At 41.6% G+C, this 17670-nt stretch overlaps 1 protein-coding gene across 4 annotated transcripts in view; it reads right to left on the bottom strand.

The window, feature by feature from the left end:
- STAT3 (signal transducer and activator of transcription 3) overlaps positions 1-17670 on the bottom strand; it is a 65250-nt gene that overhangs the window by 37312 nt on the left and 10268 nt on the right. The window lies entirely within an intron of this gene.

Below are 17670 nucleotides of genomic sequence, written 5' to 3'. Positions count from 1 at the left end.
TTTGATTTCCTAAAAAGACAAAATATTAACACTTGAGTGCCCAATCTGAACTAACCTCATTGTAATATTCAAATATATTCAATTACAAATAATAGGATTTGCTTTAAAGTCAGAAACAAACACTTCTTTGCAAAAAATGGACATTGAGATATAAGAGAACTTGAATTATAGTTCCCTACTAAGGTGGCAAAATTGAAAAAAGAAAGAAGTACTAAATTACTGGGGAGCAGAGCTCGGAGAAGCGAAAGAACAGTTTTAATGATACTCTGGAGCACATTCAACCCCCCAAATTCTACTATCCCTCATTCTTCTTATCTCACTTTAATTCTTGGAAAAGTTCAAGAATCTTGTGCTGAGCACATGATTTTTTCCATTCCAAATCCTGACCTGTGTAAAGTCTTATCACTAGTACTACTTTTGTATAGTTATCTAATTTAAATCCAGAAACACAGAGAGTAAAATGTATCAGGTTTACAGTTAAGTGTAAGAGGCGGAGACTACCAGGAATGCTAACAGCAAAAAGGAAGGAAAACCTAGTGCCTTGATCCATGAAGGATAATCAGGATGTTAAAAACAAAACCAAAAGCACCACCCGAAATCTAGTGCTCACGCAGCTACCTCTGAGAAAAAGATTCTGAAAACTGTGAATTGTCAAGGCCTCTTATTTCAAATCTAATAGTGTTATGGAATTGACAAACAAAAACAAAAACGGACATATTCTCCAAACTTCATTTGGGATAGGCAGCATATTTTTTTTTTTTTTTTAGGCAGCATATTTGATCACAAATATTTCAGATTAAAAGAACAAGAGCATAACAAACATAATTCCCTCTCTAAACTGAAAGTAACACAACTAGATGCGCTTTGTCAATTACTGAGTGCGAAGTTCATGGTTGAAGTTGCCTGAGAACAGGTCTGAGCTCCAGATAAAGACCACAAAACAAACCAAATTTGAGCACCACGTGGCCCCCCACTTTGCCACACGTCCCCTCCGCCAACCAGACACGCTCCTCTGAAGCGGTGTGGTGTAAAGCCAAGTACCAAGAGACTTGACCTTGAATGGGCCTGGGTGCGAGCCCTCCCTACCATTTATCAGCTGTTTGTTTGGGAGATATTACTTGACTACATAACAGCCTTCTCCTTTAGTAAAATGGGGAAGTAACCCTCTTTTGAAGGATTGTTATATCCGTTTAAAAAAAATAACAGATGTACAGCATCCTTCCTATATGTGCTGGGTACACCTCATTGCCGTATTGTTCCTTCCCCTCATGGCATCCCTTTCGTCAGCATTTCTTATACTAAATCCATTTCCTCAATGCCCTGGGAAACATAGATTAATTAATCGGATTAGTCCTGTTAAATGATAAAGTCAGCTTTCCCTGCTTACATGCATTTTAATGGGTCTTTGTAACATCCTGAGGGAGGAGTTAGTAATGCTGTGATCTGGTGTGAGTGAAGGGGAGAGAGGGTTGGGTTGGTGCCCTGATCCAATATCTCCACCCATAGTTCACCTAAGGATAGCTCCAGGTCCTAAAAAGACTAAAGGTGAAAACACCAAGTGATATGCAAATGAATGAAAAAGATGAAAAATAAGAATCTTGGTTTAAGAGCAGTCCAAAGAACTAATGGTTATTGCTAATATTTATATAGCACTTACTGTGTGCGAGGCACTTTTAAGTACTTGACATATTTATTTATTCACTTCATCTTCATGACAACCCTATGAGATAGACACTACTTTTATACCCATTTTACAGAGGAGGAAAATGAGGCACAGAATTTTAAGTGATTCACCCAAGATCAGACAGGTAGTAAAGGCATGAAGCTGGAATCCTAACCCAAATAAGTCCGTTTTCAGAATTCCTGAACTTAATGCTACAGTGGGAGTTTTCATTGATTTTAAGTAACGCATGAGTCAACCATAATACCAAGCCAGTGTGATCTAATGATATTTTAACAGACATATATAGCATTTGAATGAAAGGATCTATTAGTCCAGCTGTAACTGGCCCACACCTACTGATATTCTAATTGTATCACAATTTAAATGGTGCATTAAAAAACAATCACATTCAGGGAGGGGCAATCAGGGTGTGAGGAGTCCAAGCACTTGAATGTTTTGCCCAGGAAGACTTGGGGAGCAGTAAGTGAGGTTAGGAGAGAAAAATATAAATTACGAAGAGTGGCTACGAGAATACCTGGAGATCTGAAAGGGTAAATCTAAATCACTCCAGAATCAGGATCTGTTTTCCCACAACATCTACTCCTGGATTCTGCCCTCTGTATGCAGAGGTTCCCGACCCTGGCTGCAGATCAGAATTACAAGGGCAGTTTTTGTTTGTTTGTTTGTTTTTTTGCGGTACACGGGCCTCTCACTGCTGTGGCCTCTCCTGTTGCGGAGCACAGGCTCCAGACGCGCAGGCTCAGCGGCCATGGCTCACGGGCCCAGCCGCTCCGCGGCATGTGGGATCTTCCCGGACCGGGGCACGAACCCGTGTCCCCTGCATCAGCAGGCGGACTCTCAATCACTGCGCCACCAGGGAAGCCCAAGGGCAGATATTTTTTAAAAAATAAAATAGAGATGCCCGGGAACCAAACCAGATGCCAAATGGGAATACTGCTGAGGGTGGGAACCAGGTTTCAATACTTAAAAGCTCCTCAGACAATGCTAAGGTGTGGCCAGACTGAGAACCTTGGAACAAGAGCAGAATCAGGTCTCACCCAGGATGCACATCACAATCACCTGAGGGGCTCTGAGATGCTGGAGGCTGGTCCTTACTCTACATGTACTGAATAATCATCCCCAAGGATGGGGTCCAGGCAGTTGTAATGAAGCAGAGTCCTGTGGAGACTGCATCAGGGAACTATGGCATGAGATGAGGCTGGAGAAGGCTCTGGTGTAAGCCATAAAAAGAAACAGGAACTCTCGCCCAAGGGTAATGGGGAGATCTGTAGAGTTTTAAGCAGACAAGTGACAAGTCTGTAAGCAGATAGGTTAGGGGGTCCCTGCAGAAGGTGAACCAGGAATGGCTTTCTCAACATAAGAGAAGCCATTTTGGCCTAAGCCATTTTGTGATCTACGCCTGGCTGCAATGCTTGCCCTTGAACAGGTCTCAGTAATTAATGATCTTAAGAGAGCACAGGAGTGCACAACAAAGAAAAGGTAGTCAAAGAACAGCGAAGTAATAAAGAAGAGTCCTAGTTCCTCCTCAAGAGATATACATGACAATATATCTTTGAGTTCTGCAGGAACTAAGGCCCCCATCCAGGTGAAGGATAGAACAATGATGTTGACCCTCCTGACTTCAATCAACTAAAGCTTGGACTCTGTAGACCTTTGCCCTAATTCTATGCCGAATTCCCCTCTGCCCAAGCCCCTTCATGAATATGCATGTCCCTTAGCTTAAAACTTCCCCGAGTTTGCTGTTCCGGGAGACACTGCTTTGGGAAAGATCCTGATGTTCTCCTTACTTGGACCTGAGCACTGTGACTCCGTAACTTGCACTTGTAACCTCTATGCCAGACTGCCTGCCAGCCTGAGGACAGGAAGAGCCTGGGCTTTTGATCACCAGTGTGTCTTCCCTTCACTCCCGCAGCATCCAGCAGGATGCCCAGCTCATAACAGATACTCAAAAAAAATATGGAATGAATAAACCACTGGTATGAATTACAGCTAACACTGACCGCATAAGATTCTCCCAGGCAAGGACACTGCGTCCAGTAAGAAGTATTCTGAGAAGCAGACCAACTCTTTCAGTTTTGCTGTTTGAAAAATTCAAGGATGACCCTTCAGTGACCTTTCAGTAAGAGTAAAACCACAGCAACTCTCCCAGTTCAAAAACATACACCAGGGCTTCCCTGGTGGCACAGTAGTTAGAGGAGTCTGCCTGCCAATGCAGGGGACACAGGTTCGAGCCCTGGTCCAGGAAGATCCCACATGCCATGGAGCAACTAAGCCACATGCCATGGAGCAACTAAGCCCGTGTGCCACAGCTGCTGAGCCTGCGCTCTACAGCCCGCGAGCCACAACTACTGAAGCCCACATGCCTAGAGCCCATGCTCCACAAGAGAAGCCACTGCAATAAGAAGCCCGCGAACCGCACCAAAGGGTGGCCCCCACTCACCGCAACTAGAGAAAGCCCACGCATAGCAACAAAGACCCAACACAACCAAAAATAAATAAATAAAATAAATAAATTTTTTAAAATATATAAATAAAAATTAAAAAAACAAACACCAGCTTCACACTGTCCCACCCAAAATCTTTACCCCTGGCTAAGGCTCCCCAACTCCTCAGCCAACTTTGGCCCCTCCAGCTCCTCTCTCCAGCCTCAAGATGACTTTCAAAATGTCAAGTCAACTCATCTCCCCCTCGCCCTCGCCTCCACCCCCACAGACTTTGCTCCTTTCTCAAAGATGCTCTTGCCTAAAATGTTTTTCCCCTTGGTGGCACTATATGTCTCTTTTTTTTTTTTACATCTTTATTAGAGTATAATTGTTTTACAATGGTATGTTAGTTTCTGCTTTGTAACAAAGTGAATCAGTATATGTCCCTTTCTTGCCTCTGCTGGAGAGGCATTCCCTAACCCTACCCATAGTCCAACCACTGCTTCAACTCAGAATGCCCACAGTACTTAGGTATGTGGCTGAGGCTTTTTTTTTGTTTTGATTCCATCTCCACCATCCGACCCTCACATATATCATTCTGATACCAAATTTAAGACACCAAATGAGTATTTCCTTTATAGCTTCCTTTACTCACACATATAAACACCACCTCCACTGCAAAAGTTCCTACTGAACACTCACCGATGGCTACAATACTAAAAAGGATGGCACCAATACGCAACCGCATCTAGGAAAACAAGATTAGCTCTACCCTGTATGATTGGTTACCTAGAATTTCGAGGTTTTTCTAGAGAGAAGCAAAGCATCCTTCCAACGAACTTTGAATGCTGAGCAACTCACCCTCACAGGACTCAGAGGCAAGCTACCAACTTTTACAAACAGGAGTTTAGCCTTTGAGAAACAACTGTTAAGTTGAGCAAGCAAACCATCATGTCAAAATTTCCAGGCTTGAAGGCAACAAAGGGAGGAGGAGGGCAAGTTGCTGGGGAAAAAAGCCTGTAGGTACTGTTATCTTTGGTCAAAGCCCAAATAAAAGAGTCGAAAAGCATCCATTGATCTAGAATGCTATGTAAGTTAGAAATAAATTCTTTTAAGACAGACAAATAAAGCAGAGAAAGGGAACTTAAATTTCTAAATCTCAGTGTCACAGACCCACAATATAGTTCAACACTTATTGAAGAGAAGGAAGAAACTTTTCTTGAATTTATTCAGGTCACTTTCCCTGGAAGAGATATTAAGGTAATCCTGGTCACTTAGCATGGAGCACCGTATAACTGGGGCTGAGAATCCATATCCATGGATCCTGTGTTAGAACTCCTTCCTTCAAAGTAACTATAGTTTGGGGGCAGAACCTCAAATTCAAAGGGCATTTTTGGTGGTTGCCACACACATTAGAATGCCTCCAATTCTCCCATACTACTCCTGTTGGAAGAAGGGGTCTTTGTTCCCTGTCCTTGAATCTAGCTAAACCCACAACTGCTCCAACCAACAGAAGTATTGATATGCAACTATAAAGGCCTGATTCTCTCAGAAAGCTCATTTTCCAGAACCCAACCAACATCCTCTGAGAAACCCAAGGCCAGAGAGGTCACACGGAGGCAGCTGGTGTACAGTCCCAGCTGAGATCAGCCTTTGATTCATCCCGGCCCAGGCATCAGATATGTGAGTGAAGCAGCCTCCGGATGATAACTGCCCCCAGACGTTCAAGCCTTCCCAGCTGAGGCCTCAGACGCTGTGGAGCAAAGACAAGCCATCCCTGCCGTGCTATCCAAATCCCTGCCCACAGAATCTGTCAGCACAATAAAATGGTTGCTGCTTTATGCTACTAAATTTCAGTTGGTTTATGGCACTTGGTGACCAGAACATTTTTACTAACATAGTGATGGAATACCATCTTGATAGAGTCCAACTCCCGTGAGAAAGGAATTTGGAGTTTTAAAGGGAAAGGCTTTGCTGTTAAAACTATTTCACTAGTTAATCTCTTCTTTCCTTTATGTACTCATTTTCTAAATGATTCATCCAGTCTCACTCCTTCAAAATAACATCCGACAATCCCCAAATTTACATCTCCAGCCCTAGCCTTTCCCATGAACTCGAGTCCTCTATCTCACTGCCTACTCAATATCTCCACTTGGGTGTCTAACAAGCATCCCAAATTTAATGTACCCCAAACTAACCCTTTCATTAAAAACCTCTCCCTGCACTTCCCTGGTGGCGCAGTGGTTAAGAATCCACCTGCCAATGCAGGAGACACGGGTTCGATCCCTGGTCCAGGAAGATCCCACATGCCAAGGAGTAACTAAGGCTGTGAGCCACAACTACTGAGCCTGTGCTCTGGAGCCTGTGAGCCACAACTACTGAGCCCGTGAGCCACAACTACTGAATCCTAGAGCCCGTGCTCCACAACAAGAAAAGCCACCACAATGAGAAGCCTGCGCGCCACAACAAACAGTAGCCCCCGCTCGCCGCAACTAGAGAGAGCCCGCGTGCAGCAACGAAAACCCAACACAGCCAAAAATAAATAAATAAATTAAAAAAAAAACCCACTCCCAGCCAACTTCCCCTCCAATCTTCCCCATTTTAGCAAATGACACCTCCACTCTTGCATGTGCTCACACTAAAAACCTTTAATACAAGCTGACTCCTCTTCCTCCTTCTCTCTGTTTCTCTCCCCCCAACATCCAATCCATTAACAAATCCTGTGGACTCTACCTTCAAAACATATCTAGAGGGCTTCCCTGGTGGCGCAGTGGTTGAGAATCTGCCTGCCAATGCAGGGGACACGGGTTCGAGCCCTGGGCTGGGAAGATCCCACATGCAGCGGCGCAACTAGGCCCGTGGGCCACAACTACTGAGCCTGCATGTCTGGAGCCTGTGCTCCGCAACAAGAGAGGCCGCGATAGTGAGAGGCCCGCGAACCGCGATGAAGAGTTGTCCCCGCTTGCCGCAACTAGAGAAAGCCCTCACACAGAAACAAAGACCCAACACAACCAAAAAATAAATTAATTAATTAATTTTAAAAAACCATATCTAAAACGTGAGCAATTCTCACTACCTCCACTGCGACCATCTTAATCCAAGCCGCCATCAGCTCTTACCTAAACTACTGTACTAAACTCCTAACTGATGCTTGATGCTCTCACTCCTGTCCCTCTACAGTCTATTCTCCACATTATAGATCTTCTCAAAATATAAGCCAGATCATTTCATTCCTCTGCTCAAAACCCACTCAGAAGAAGATCCAAACTCCCACCATGGTCCACCAGAGAGTCAGTCCATTCTGCCCTGGGTGCCTCTCTGACCTCTCCACTGCTCACTCCTTTGCTCACACCTCTCTCTTTTCTGCTTCTGGAAAACATCACACCCATTTCTGCCCTAGGCCTTTTGTACCTTCTTCTCTCTCCTGGAAAGCTCTTCCCCTGGACAGCTACCTGGCTCGCTCCCTCACTTCATTCAGGTCTCTGTGCAAATGTCCCTTGACACCACTATCTAAAATAGCACATCTACCCCTGCGGAATTTTTCTTCACATACTCATCACCATCCAATACGCCACAGATTTCTTTTTTGTTTCTCTCCTCCATCGCCACCTGCTAGGGATGTGAGCTCCATGAGAACAGACTTTCTTCTGTTCACTGCTACTTCCCCAGTACCTAGAGAATGCTCAAATAATTGTTGAATAAAGGAATGAAAATTAATAAGTTAAAAAAATCTGTAACATACTTTTAGCACAAAGACTGAAATACCTTAAGCAGCTAACTAACTTCACATAATGGCATAAGCTAGTCTTCCTTAAGCATGATCTAATAGGTACAATAATTCATAAAAATTTTCTATAAGTGACAAAGCAAATATGTAGTTTCCCAACAGAAGAATTTGTATGAAAATGTAAGCATCAAAAAAAAAAAAAAAAAAGAAAATGTAAGCATCACAATTTTTTTTTTTTATTATAAGGCTTTTCCTATCAAGCTAAACTGTTACACAGTAGAGCTGTTACTCCTTAAATCGCAATAATGAGACTTTAGCTCCCGGCCGCCATCTAAAAGGGAACATTACATGACATGAGCCTGTTGGTAGTACTGGAGAACCGAAGAAATTATATAACTAAATACTGACATATAGACACTGAAATGAGGTATCTCATAAAACATAAAACCACTCGGATGAGTAAGTTTATTCTGAGATATTCCCAAAGTGAAAGGTCTACGACCCAACCTAGAATCAACAGTAAATCTCTTTACACAGGAAATCTATTGCCTGCTTTTCAGTGTTGTGCCCTCAAGACACTTGGGCTCCAACTCAATAACAAAAAGCATATAGTTGTTGCTATTGTTGTTGTCGTTTAAGAGCTCTTAAAATATATAAAATCCAACCTCTTCACTTCACAGGCACGGAAATAGACCACTGACATGACCGTTGGGAACAACATCCAATAATCAGTCTCCTGACTTAGTCTAGTGTTCTTTCTACCACAAAATAGGACAAGGAGTAGGTCAAGCCTTCAATTTTACAACTAGAAAAATACGGCTAGAATGGTAGGGAAAAGTCTGATTACAAAGAGAAAAAAATCTTCTAACCAGGCAGAAAGAAAGGGTCACAGTTGCTATTCTTCTGAAGAATATGTTGGGGTCTGAAAAAAAAGTTTATCACATACTGTGACCTCGGTAGACAAAAATGCACAGAAACAAAATATATCGTTTTCTCAGAGGTCTTCTTTTATTTTCTTCCTCAGTTTTATTGAGCTACAATTGACATATAACGTTGTATTAGTTTTAGGTATACAACACAGTGATTTGAAATATGTGTATATTGTGAAATGCTTACCATTTCACAATATACACCATCACTTCACAAAGTTAGTTTTTTTTCTTGTGATGAGAACTTTTAAGATCTACTCTTTCACAACTTTCAAACATACAAGGGAGTTCCCTGGTGGCCTAGTGGTTAGGATTCTGGGCTTTCACTGCCGTGGCCCGGGTTCAATCCTTGGTCGGGGAACTGAGATCTCGCATAGCTGTTCAGTGCAGCCAAAATTAAAAACAAATCAAACAAAAACTGAACAAACTAACAAAAACCATACAATACAGTGTGGTTAAGTATGGTCATCATGCTATACACTACATCTCCATCTCAGAGGCTTTCTAGCCAACTTGTAACATTTAAAAGGCCACATGTAGAGGTGTCACTGGTTTACTGAACATTTGAGTGCCTCTTTCCCAGGTGCTTTGCTAAGCCCCAAGGAACACAGAAATGGAGAATTCATAGTCTCTCTGCCAGAGTGAGAGGAATGCACAAGTTCACGGTGTACTCCTGGAACGTAACTCCAAAATAACAAGGTGAATGGTGTTCCTGGGACTTGTCCAAACTGGTCCCTCCTGTCAAGGAAGATACAGTTTTGAAAGAAAGGCAGACAAATAACAAGGTAATTACATGGAAATGGAGTGGTGCTATACCTTACAAGGTACACTGGCTTTCCAAGGTATAGTCGTTCTGCAGGTGAGCTGGTAATGCTAGAGAGGAAGGGGCAGCCAGTCCAAGCAGAGGGACCAGCGCATGTGCAAACACAGGGGTGCTCAAGAGGACGTGACACAGATCTTCTGGTTAAACATGACCCACAGGCCTTCTAAAGTGACAGTAAAGCAGGGGCAATGGGTACAAACCCACAAGGACAAGGAATGGGAAATGAGATGACAGTGGACAAAAGATGTCAGTAAAATTCTGGAATCCAGAAAGCAGAGTGATGGTAACTGCCTAGCACAGCTGAGAAAACTGAACAGTAAGTGTATGCTGTATAACCCTGAAAAAGCTCAAAGTTGGAGGTGGTAGATATGGTTGAAGGGAGGGATAAGAAGTTTGGCTAAAAACAGGAGAATTGGTTGAAAAATCTGTATAAGAAGCATTTAGATCCTCGAGAAAACTACCTTTCTCCGAAACCAGCAGAAGACAGAAAGAATACTTTTGAAGAAAACCTCCAACATGAGAGAAAGAGATGAACAAAAGAAAAGAGGAATTCAGGAATCAGAAAATATTAGGCGTATACAAAAATTCACAAAACTATAAGTAGTATCCTCAAAGAGACAAATTATATGTGTCTCAGGAATAGGATAAAAATGAAGATGAAAATGGCAACTGAGAAAGGACTCTTGAAATTGAGAATGACACCCAGAATTTAAAACTAAATAGATGGGTTGAAAGAGCCAAGGAAACCTCCTGGAATATAATCCACAACAAAAAAGATGGAAAATAGAAGCAGAGGGGAAACAAAACACAACTCAGATGATCTGTCCAAAAGATCTAATATCTGACCAAGAGGATTCACAGAAAAAGAGAAGGGGAAAACGGTAAAGTGGGAATTATCAAAGAAATAATAAGAATTTCCCTTTCCAGATTGAAAGGGACCCATCTAGAACCCAATCCAATGAATGAAAATAAACCCGCATGAAGGCACATTCTGTGAAATTTCAGAACAGTGGGAATGAAGAAGTCATACAAACTTCCAGAGAAAAGAACCAGGTCTCTTGGAGAGGATCAGAAGTCAGAACAGCATCAAACTTTCAACACAGGGACTTCCCTGGTGGCGCAGTGGTTAAGAATCCGCCTGCCAATGCAGGGAACTCAGGTTTGAGCCCTGGTCCTGGAAGATCCCACATGCCGTGGAGCAGCCAAGCCCGTGCACCACAACTACTGAGCCTGCGTTCTAGAGCCCGGGAGCCACAACTACTGAGCCCATGTGCCACAACTGAAGCCCGTGCGCCTAGAGCCCGTGCTCCACAACAAGAGAAGCCACTGCAGTGAGAAGCCCGCGTACCACGAAAAGAGTAGCCCCCACTCGCCGCAACTAGAGAAAGCCCACGCGCAGCAACGAAGACCCAACACAGCCAAAAAAAAAAAGAGACCCAGATTGCAGCAGGATGATGGGGTGAGAGGGATGCCAAGAAAATGATGAATAGATTGTCAATGTGTTTAAATATCTGAAGTAAACTGCCAGGCATTTGAGACAACTGCTGGAACATTTGGGGAAAGTTAGCAATAGGTATAAGAAAACTAAATCAATTTTTAAGATAAAAACATTAACTCCAGAAAAAACAAATATTTGCATGAGAAAGGAAATGTAATCATAGTACACTACTTGGCTTATCAGTGAACAATACTTATTTAGTCAAAATAAAATGCATGATTTAGGCTTCCCTGGTGGCGCAGTTGTTGAGAGTCCGCCTGCCGATGCAGGGGACGCGGGTTCATGCCCCGGTCCGGGAAGATGCCACATGCCACGGAGTGGCTAGGCCCGTGAGCTATGGCCGCTGAGCCTGCGCGTCCGGAGCCTGTGCTCCACAATGGGAGAGGCCACAACAGTGAGAGGCCCACGTACTGCAAAAAAAAAAAAAAAAAAAAAAAAAAACAAGAATTTTGGGTATATTAAAAAAAAAAAAAAAAAAAAAAAAAAAAATGCATGATTTAGTGGTTTAACTAAAGTGGTTTAAATATGATGATAAAAAAATTTAAAAAATAAAAATTACGATTTCATTGTGAGGTATGGGAAGGAAGAGCGGTGGTGAAAGAAAACCTTCACCAATGGTAATAGGAAGTCAAAAGGTGTCTAAGATTTGATATTTCAAAAATAGTAGCGTATCAGGGGATGGGGAGATAAACTGGGAGACTGGGACTGACATATACACACTACTATATACAAAATAAATAACTAAAAAAAAACCTGCTTAGAGTACAGGGAACTCTACTCAACACTCTGTAATGGCCTATATGGGAAAAGAATCTAAAAAAAAGTGGATATATGTACATGTACAACTGAGTCACTTTGCTGTACATCTGAAACACAACATTGTAAATCAACTATACTCCAATAAAAATTTTTTTAAAATAGCAGCATAAGCTTATTATCTAGACGCATAGAAGTAAATACCCCCCCCCAAAAAAGCTAAATGCTTTCAAAGCAGCTGTCTCTGGGAAGCAATACTTGGAAATGAGAATGGATGGGACAGAAGACTATTGTTTTCAACATGAGTCTTTCAGTACTCTTCAATTTCTAAATTATTTGTATGCATTACTCTGGATAAAAATTTAAACTGTTTTAAAGTGAAATGCTTAGTACCAAAATAAAATAAAATTGAGGCAACATCATTTTATCTTCTCTCAGAAGGAGCCTACTTACTCGAATCACTGACCCATTCATTTGTTCATTCATTAAAAAAAAAATACAAAAACCCTTCAGTAGTATAGAGTGGTGAACAGGACAGACAGGTCTCTTCCCTCCTTGAGATGGAGGAAGACAGACAAGTAAATGAGGACGACAATTACCACTGGTGATAAGAGCAGTAAAGATGTAGGATAGTGAGTGACTGGGGTCATACTTCAGATATGGCATCTGGAAGGATGTAAGCTATTTGTTCTGACTCCTAAAGGAAAAGGGACCTTATTATGTTAAGAATCTCAGATTGGAGTTTCCAGGACCAAAGAGAGTGTAAATTCAAATCTTAAAATGGACAGGCCTATGCTTAGGAATTCTTTCAGACTTGGCTGACTCCTTACCAAGAGCAAGACCCTGTCTGCTGCCTAGCGGGGCTGTTAAACTAAACATCTTTAGCAATGGGGATAGGGAAATGCCCCCCACACCCACACCCATCATAGGCTGACTTCTCCCTTATTTTGGTGCGATTCCGTTTGATTTTTGCCTCTGAAGATTTCCCTAATTTCCTGGAGGGTTCAGTGTATCCAACATTTCTTGGTGTTTTGTAGGGGAGGTTTTCAGGGTATCTAGTCTACCATAGAGCAGGACCAGAAGTCAGGACGAGACAAGTAAAGGAATTTAAGAAAACTTTAGAGGTAGAACCAGCAGCAGGACTTGCTGATGATTTGAAGAGAAGCAGAGGTATGAGAGAAAGGGGGAATTAAGGCTATTCCTAGGTTTTTGGTTTGTACCATGGGCTAGGTGGTGATGCCATTTACTTAGATGGGGAAAGCTGAGTGGGGAGAAGGGCACAAGCTTGTGGTCAGAAAGCTTAAGAGCTATGTTTCTTGGGGGGAGGTTTAAATTAGGAGTATGGGATTAACAGATATATACCACTATATATAAAGTAAACAACAAGGATTTACTTTATAGCACAGGGAACCATATTCAATATCTTGTAATAACCTATAATAGTAAAGAATCTGAAAAAATTTATACATATATTTAACTGAATCACTTTGTTGTACACCTGAAACTAACACAATACTGTAAATCAACTACTTCAATTTATTTATTTATTTATTTTTTTGGCTGCACCACGCGGCATGTGGGATCTTAGTTCCCCAACCAGAGATGAAACCTGTGCCCCCTGCATTGGAAGCGTGAAGTCTTAACCAATGGACCGCCAGGGAAGTCCCCAACTACTTCAATTTTTTAAAAAAGAGTTATGTTTTGGACAAGATAAATAGGAGATAACTACAACTGCCCAAGGGGAAATGTCAATTAAGCATCAGGACACAGGAATTGGGAGCCTGGAGACACCTGGGTTGGAGATACGTCCTTGGTAGTCAGTCAGTCATCAGGATGGAGATGATAAAGTCAAAGTAATGGATAAAATAACCCAAGGACAGAATATAGAAAAAGAGGAGAAAAGAGAGCCCCAGACAGAGGCCTGAGGCACTTCAACATTACTGTTCAGGTAGATGAACCAGGAAAGGCAAGCAGGAAAGACCAGCAAGACTGAAGAAAAACCAGGGAAAATGTCACAGAAGCCAAGAGAAGAGAATGTTTTAAGAAAAAAAAAAAAAAAGACGCTCAGCTGTGTCCAATACCACTAAAAGGGTGAGCAGGATGGTGACAGAGCAGTATCCCTTCAACTTGGTGACCCTCCAACCCACCATTCTTACTCCTCCCTTCAGTTAGGATCTAGCAATATTGCTCCTTGATATTTACCCAAATGAGCCGAAAACTTATGTCTATACAAAAACCTGCACGTGAGTACTTACAGCAACTTCATTCTTAATTGCCAAAACTTGGAAACAATCAAGATGTCCTTCGATAAGTGAATGGATAAACAAACCATGGTATATACAGACAATGGAATATTATTCAGCAATAAAAAGAAATGCACTATCAAGCCTTGAAAAGACATGGGGAATCTGAATGAATGTTGCCAAGTGAAAGAAGGCAGTCTGAAATGGCTACATACTGTATGATTCCAACTGTATGACATTCTGGAAAAGATAAAACTATGCAGATATTAGAAAAGATCAGTGGTTGCCAGGGGTTTGGGGGAGGGATGTATAGGTGGAGTGCGGGGGATTTGTAGGGCAGTGAAACTATTTTGTATGATATTGTAATGGTGGATATATGTCATTATACATTTGTCAAAATTCCTAGAATGCAAACAGAGTGAACTCTAATGTTAACAATAGTGTGTCGGGCTCCCCTGGTGGCGCAGCGGTTAAGAACCCGCCTGCCAGTGCAGGGGACACGGGTTCGAGCCCCGGTCCGGGAGGATCCCACATGCCGTGGAGCAACTAAGCCCATGCACCACAACTACTGAGCCTGCATGCCACAACTACTGAGCCCACGAGCCACAACTACTGAGCCCACGTGCCTAGAGCCCATGCTCTGCAACAAGAGAAGCCACCACAATGAGAAGCCAGTGCGCCGCAACAAAGAGTAGCCCCCACTCGCTGCAACTAGAGAAAGCCTAAGTGCAGCAACGAAGACCCAACACAGCCAAAAGTAAAACAAATAAAATAAATAAATTTTTTTAAACAGTTAATGTCTTTGGGCTTCCCTGGTGGTGCAGTTGTTGAGAGTCCGCCTGCCGATGCAGGGGACACGGGTTCGTGCCCCGGTCTGGGAAGATTCCACATGCCACGGAGCGGCTGGGCCCGTGAGCCATGGCCGCTAAGCCTGCGCGTCCGGAGCCTGTGCTCTGCAACGGGAGAGGCCACCACAGTGAGAGGCCTGCGTATCGCCAAAAAAAAAAGATAAATCTGACCCCATAAAGTTTCAATTACATTTAAGAAGGAAGATAAGCTATCTCCCCAATTAGACAAGCTTTTCTATGAAAGTCTTATCAAAATGAATACTATACTTGGAAAAATAAGTGACCTCATTGTACATTATAATTTTGCATGATGTGAGCGCTCTTCAGAGAACAGCTGATCTTATCCATTAGCATCTACACAAGCAAAGGTTAAGAAAAAGCCTCAATTACTCATGAAATTATAATCTGACAATGTAAGTGAGGTAGTGGACATGGCTTAGAAAGAAAAAGAATAAATACTTATAAAGATAATAATTTAGAATTTAGAAACACTATTCCAGTTTAGGTTGGGGTTTTTAAGTCTTATTTCTGCTGTGTGATCTCTGACAAATAAATTTCTCTTTGAATTAGTAATACAAGCAATTACAAGAAGAAAGGAAAATGAGAGCTTTACTTACATTACATGTACTAAAGTAAAAGACATGTCTGAAATAGAACACTTCTTATAGAATTTAAAGACAATTCTTTACCAGGATTGTCTTTAGAAGTTAATCCAATCCTTCAGAAACTGTCTTAATATGTTCATGGATAATCTATCAATAAAACCAAACTGAACATTAATCTGGTAAAGTGATGCTTTTGATAGTCATAATCTATTTGATTAATATTCAGTTCCATAAATACTAAGAAGAACAAACAGAATAAAAAGAAATCTCCAAAGCATTTTTACTTAGTAGACCACATATCTACCATTTACCTTCATCCTCAAAACAACAATGATTTCTAAACCCTGTGGATATGACTTCACTAATCTGAAGACTTTTACAGCTTATGATTCATTAGGGCAGCATTTCTCAAACCAAGGACCACCTGTATCAGGGCTGCCTGTTAAAAATGACACTAGATCTACTAAACCAGGCTCTAGAACAGAACCATAGAATCTTGTTTCTTAAACAAGTATCCCAGGGGTTCTTATGCTAAAACCTTTAGACCAAGTCTCAAACTTTTTGTTCTCAGGACCCCTTTATATCCTTAAAAATTGGGGACCCCTAAGAGCTCTTCTCTATGGAGGTATACCAATGTTTACTGTATTACAAATTAAAACTGAGAAATTTTAAATATATTAATTTATTAAAAAAGCAATAAACCTATTACATAAATAACATCTCTACGAAAAATAACCTATTTTCCAAAACAACAATGGCAACAAAATGGAAACTGGCATTGTTAAAGTTTTGGAAATTTCTTTAATGATTTCTCTAATGCTTGGCTTAACAGAAGACAGCTGAATTCTCACAGCTCTGTTTTTCTTTCAGTCTGTTGCAGTATGTTGTTCTGGTTGAAGCGTAGAAGAAATTTTGGCTTCATACTAATTGGAAAAGGAGGAGAGTATCTTAATTATCTTTGCAGATAAGCAGGCTCAGCGGCCATGGCTCACGGGCCCAGCCGCTCCACGGCATGTGGGATCCTCCCAGACCGGGGCACAAACCCGTGTCCCCTGCATCGGCAGGCGGACTCTCAACCACTGAGCCACCAGGGAAGCCCGACAAATAGTAGTTTCTTAAAGGTTAGATGCAATGCAGATTCTGAAACCACAGCAATGAACTCTTCACACTCAGTTACATTAAGATCCATTAGTCTATCTTGCATTCTGAGTAGAATGTTTTCCCATGCATGATTTTGTAATGCCATGCATTAATCATTTGGAAAACACTACTTCAGAGACATGCAGACCTTCCAAATGCCAACACATTTCATTATAAACTATCACAAAATCACATTTGTTATTGTCAAAAAATTAGATTAATTAATACTGGGAAGCCGTCAAAGTCACAGTAGTGGATACAAGTTTTCTCACACTCTAATTTATCATCGAAAGCTTAAACTTTATCATCGGTAACAAATAGTGTCAATTGTTTTCCTTGAAGAGAAAGCTTCCCTTCATTCATTTTTGAGAAAAGTCCTACCAATATCCCCATCAGTCTGTCAATCATTCTTTCAAGTAAAAATGGTGTTTCATGAAAAAAGCAGCTAGTATGAGATCACAACTCAAACAATACCACAGTGCTTTTCTACTGTACTTCTCTATGCAGAAGTGGTTTAGGCATCCCTTCCATTTCATTGCAGAATATCAAAAAGACATCCTCAAGAGTTGAGAGATAATGAAATTAATACTGTCCACTGTTTGATCACAGACATTCTTAACGGAAATCAGATTTTTTTTTTCCTGAGAGTGCACTGAGTACAATGACTACTAGTATAAGTGCAAATGCCAACTACATAAAAAACACAAATAATGCTATGAAAATAGTTTTGATCTCAAAGACCCACCATGAAAGGCGCTGAGACCCACCGGGGTCTGCGGACCACACTCTGAGAATTGCTGCTACAGACAACTCAAACGGAAGCATCAATGAGCAAACTATCCATGGGAACAATACAAAAACAAAAACCCCACCACCACTGGCCAAAGGAGCAGCAGGAGCTTACACAAAACAGTGTATGGTGATTTAAGGATGCCGTTGACATTAATAGAAGCTGGACCTTGGTATCATAGGTATATGAACAACAGCAAGCTTT

The sequence above is a fragment of the Neophocaena asiaeorientalis genome, unplaced genomic scaffold, assembly GCF_003031525.2.
Source record: "Neophocaena asiaeorientalis asiaeorientalis breed wild unplaced genomic scaffold, Neophocaena_asiaeorientalis_V1.1 scaffold1, whole genome shotgun sequence".
Taxonomy (NCBI): Eukaryota; Metazoa; Chordata; class Mammalia; order Artiodactyla; family Phocoenidae; genus Neophocaena; species Neophocaena asiaeorientalis.
The sequence above is the reverse complement of the archived record's forward strand: the minus strand, read 5'-3'. Positions and strand labels throughout refer to the sequence as shown.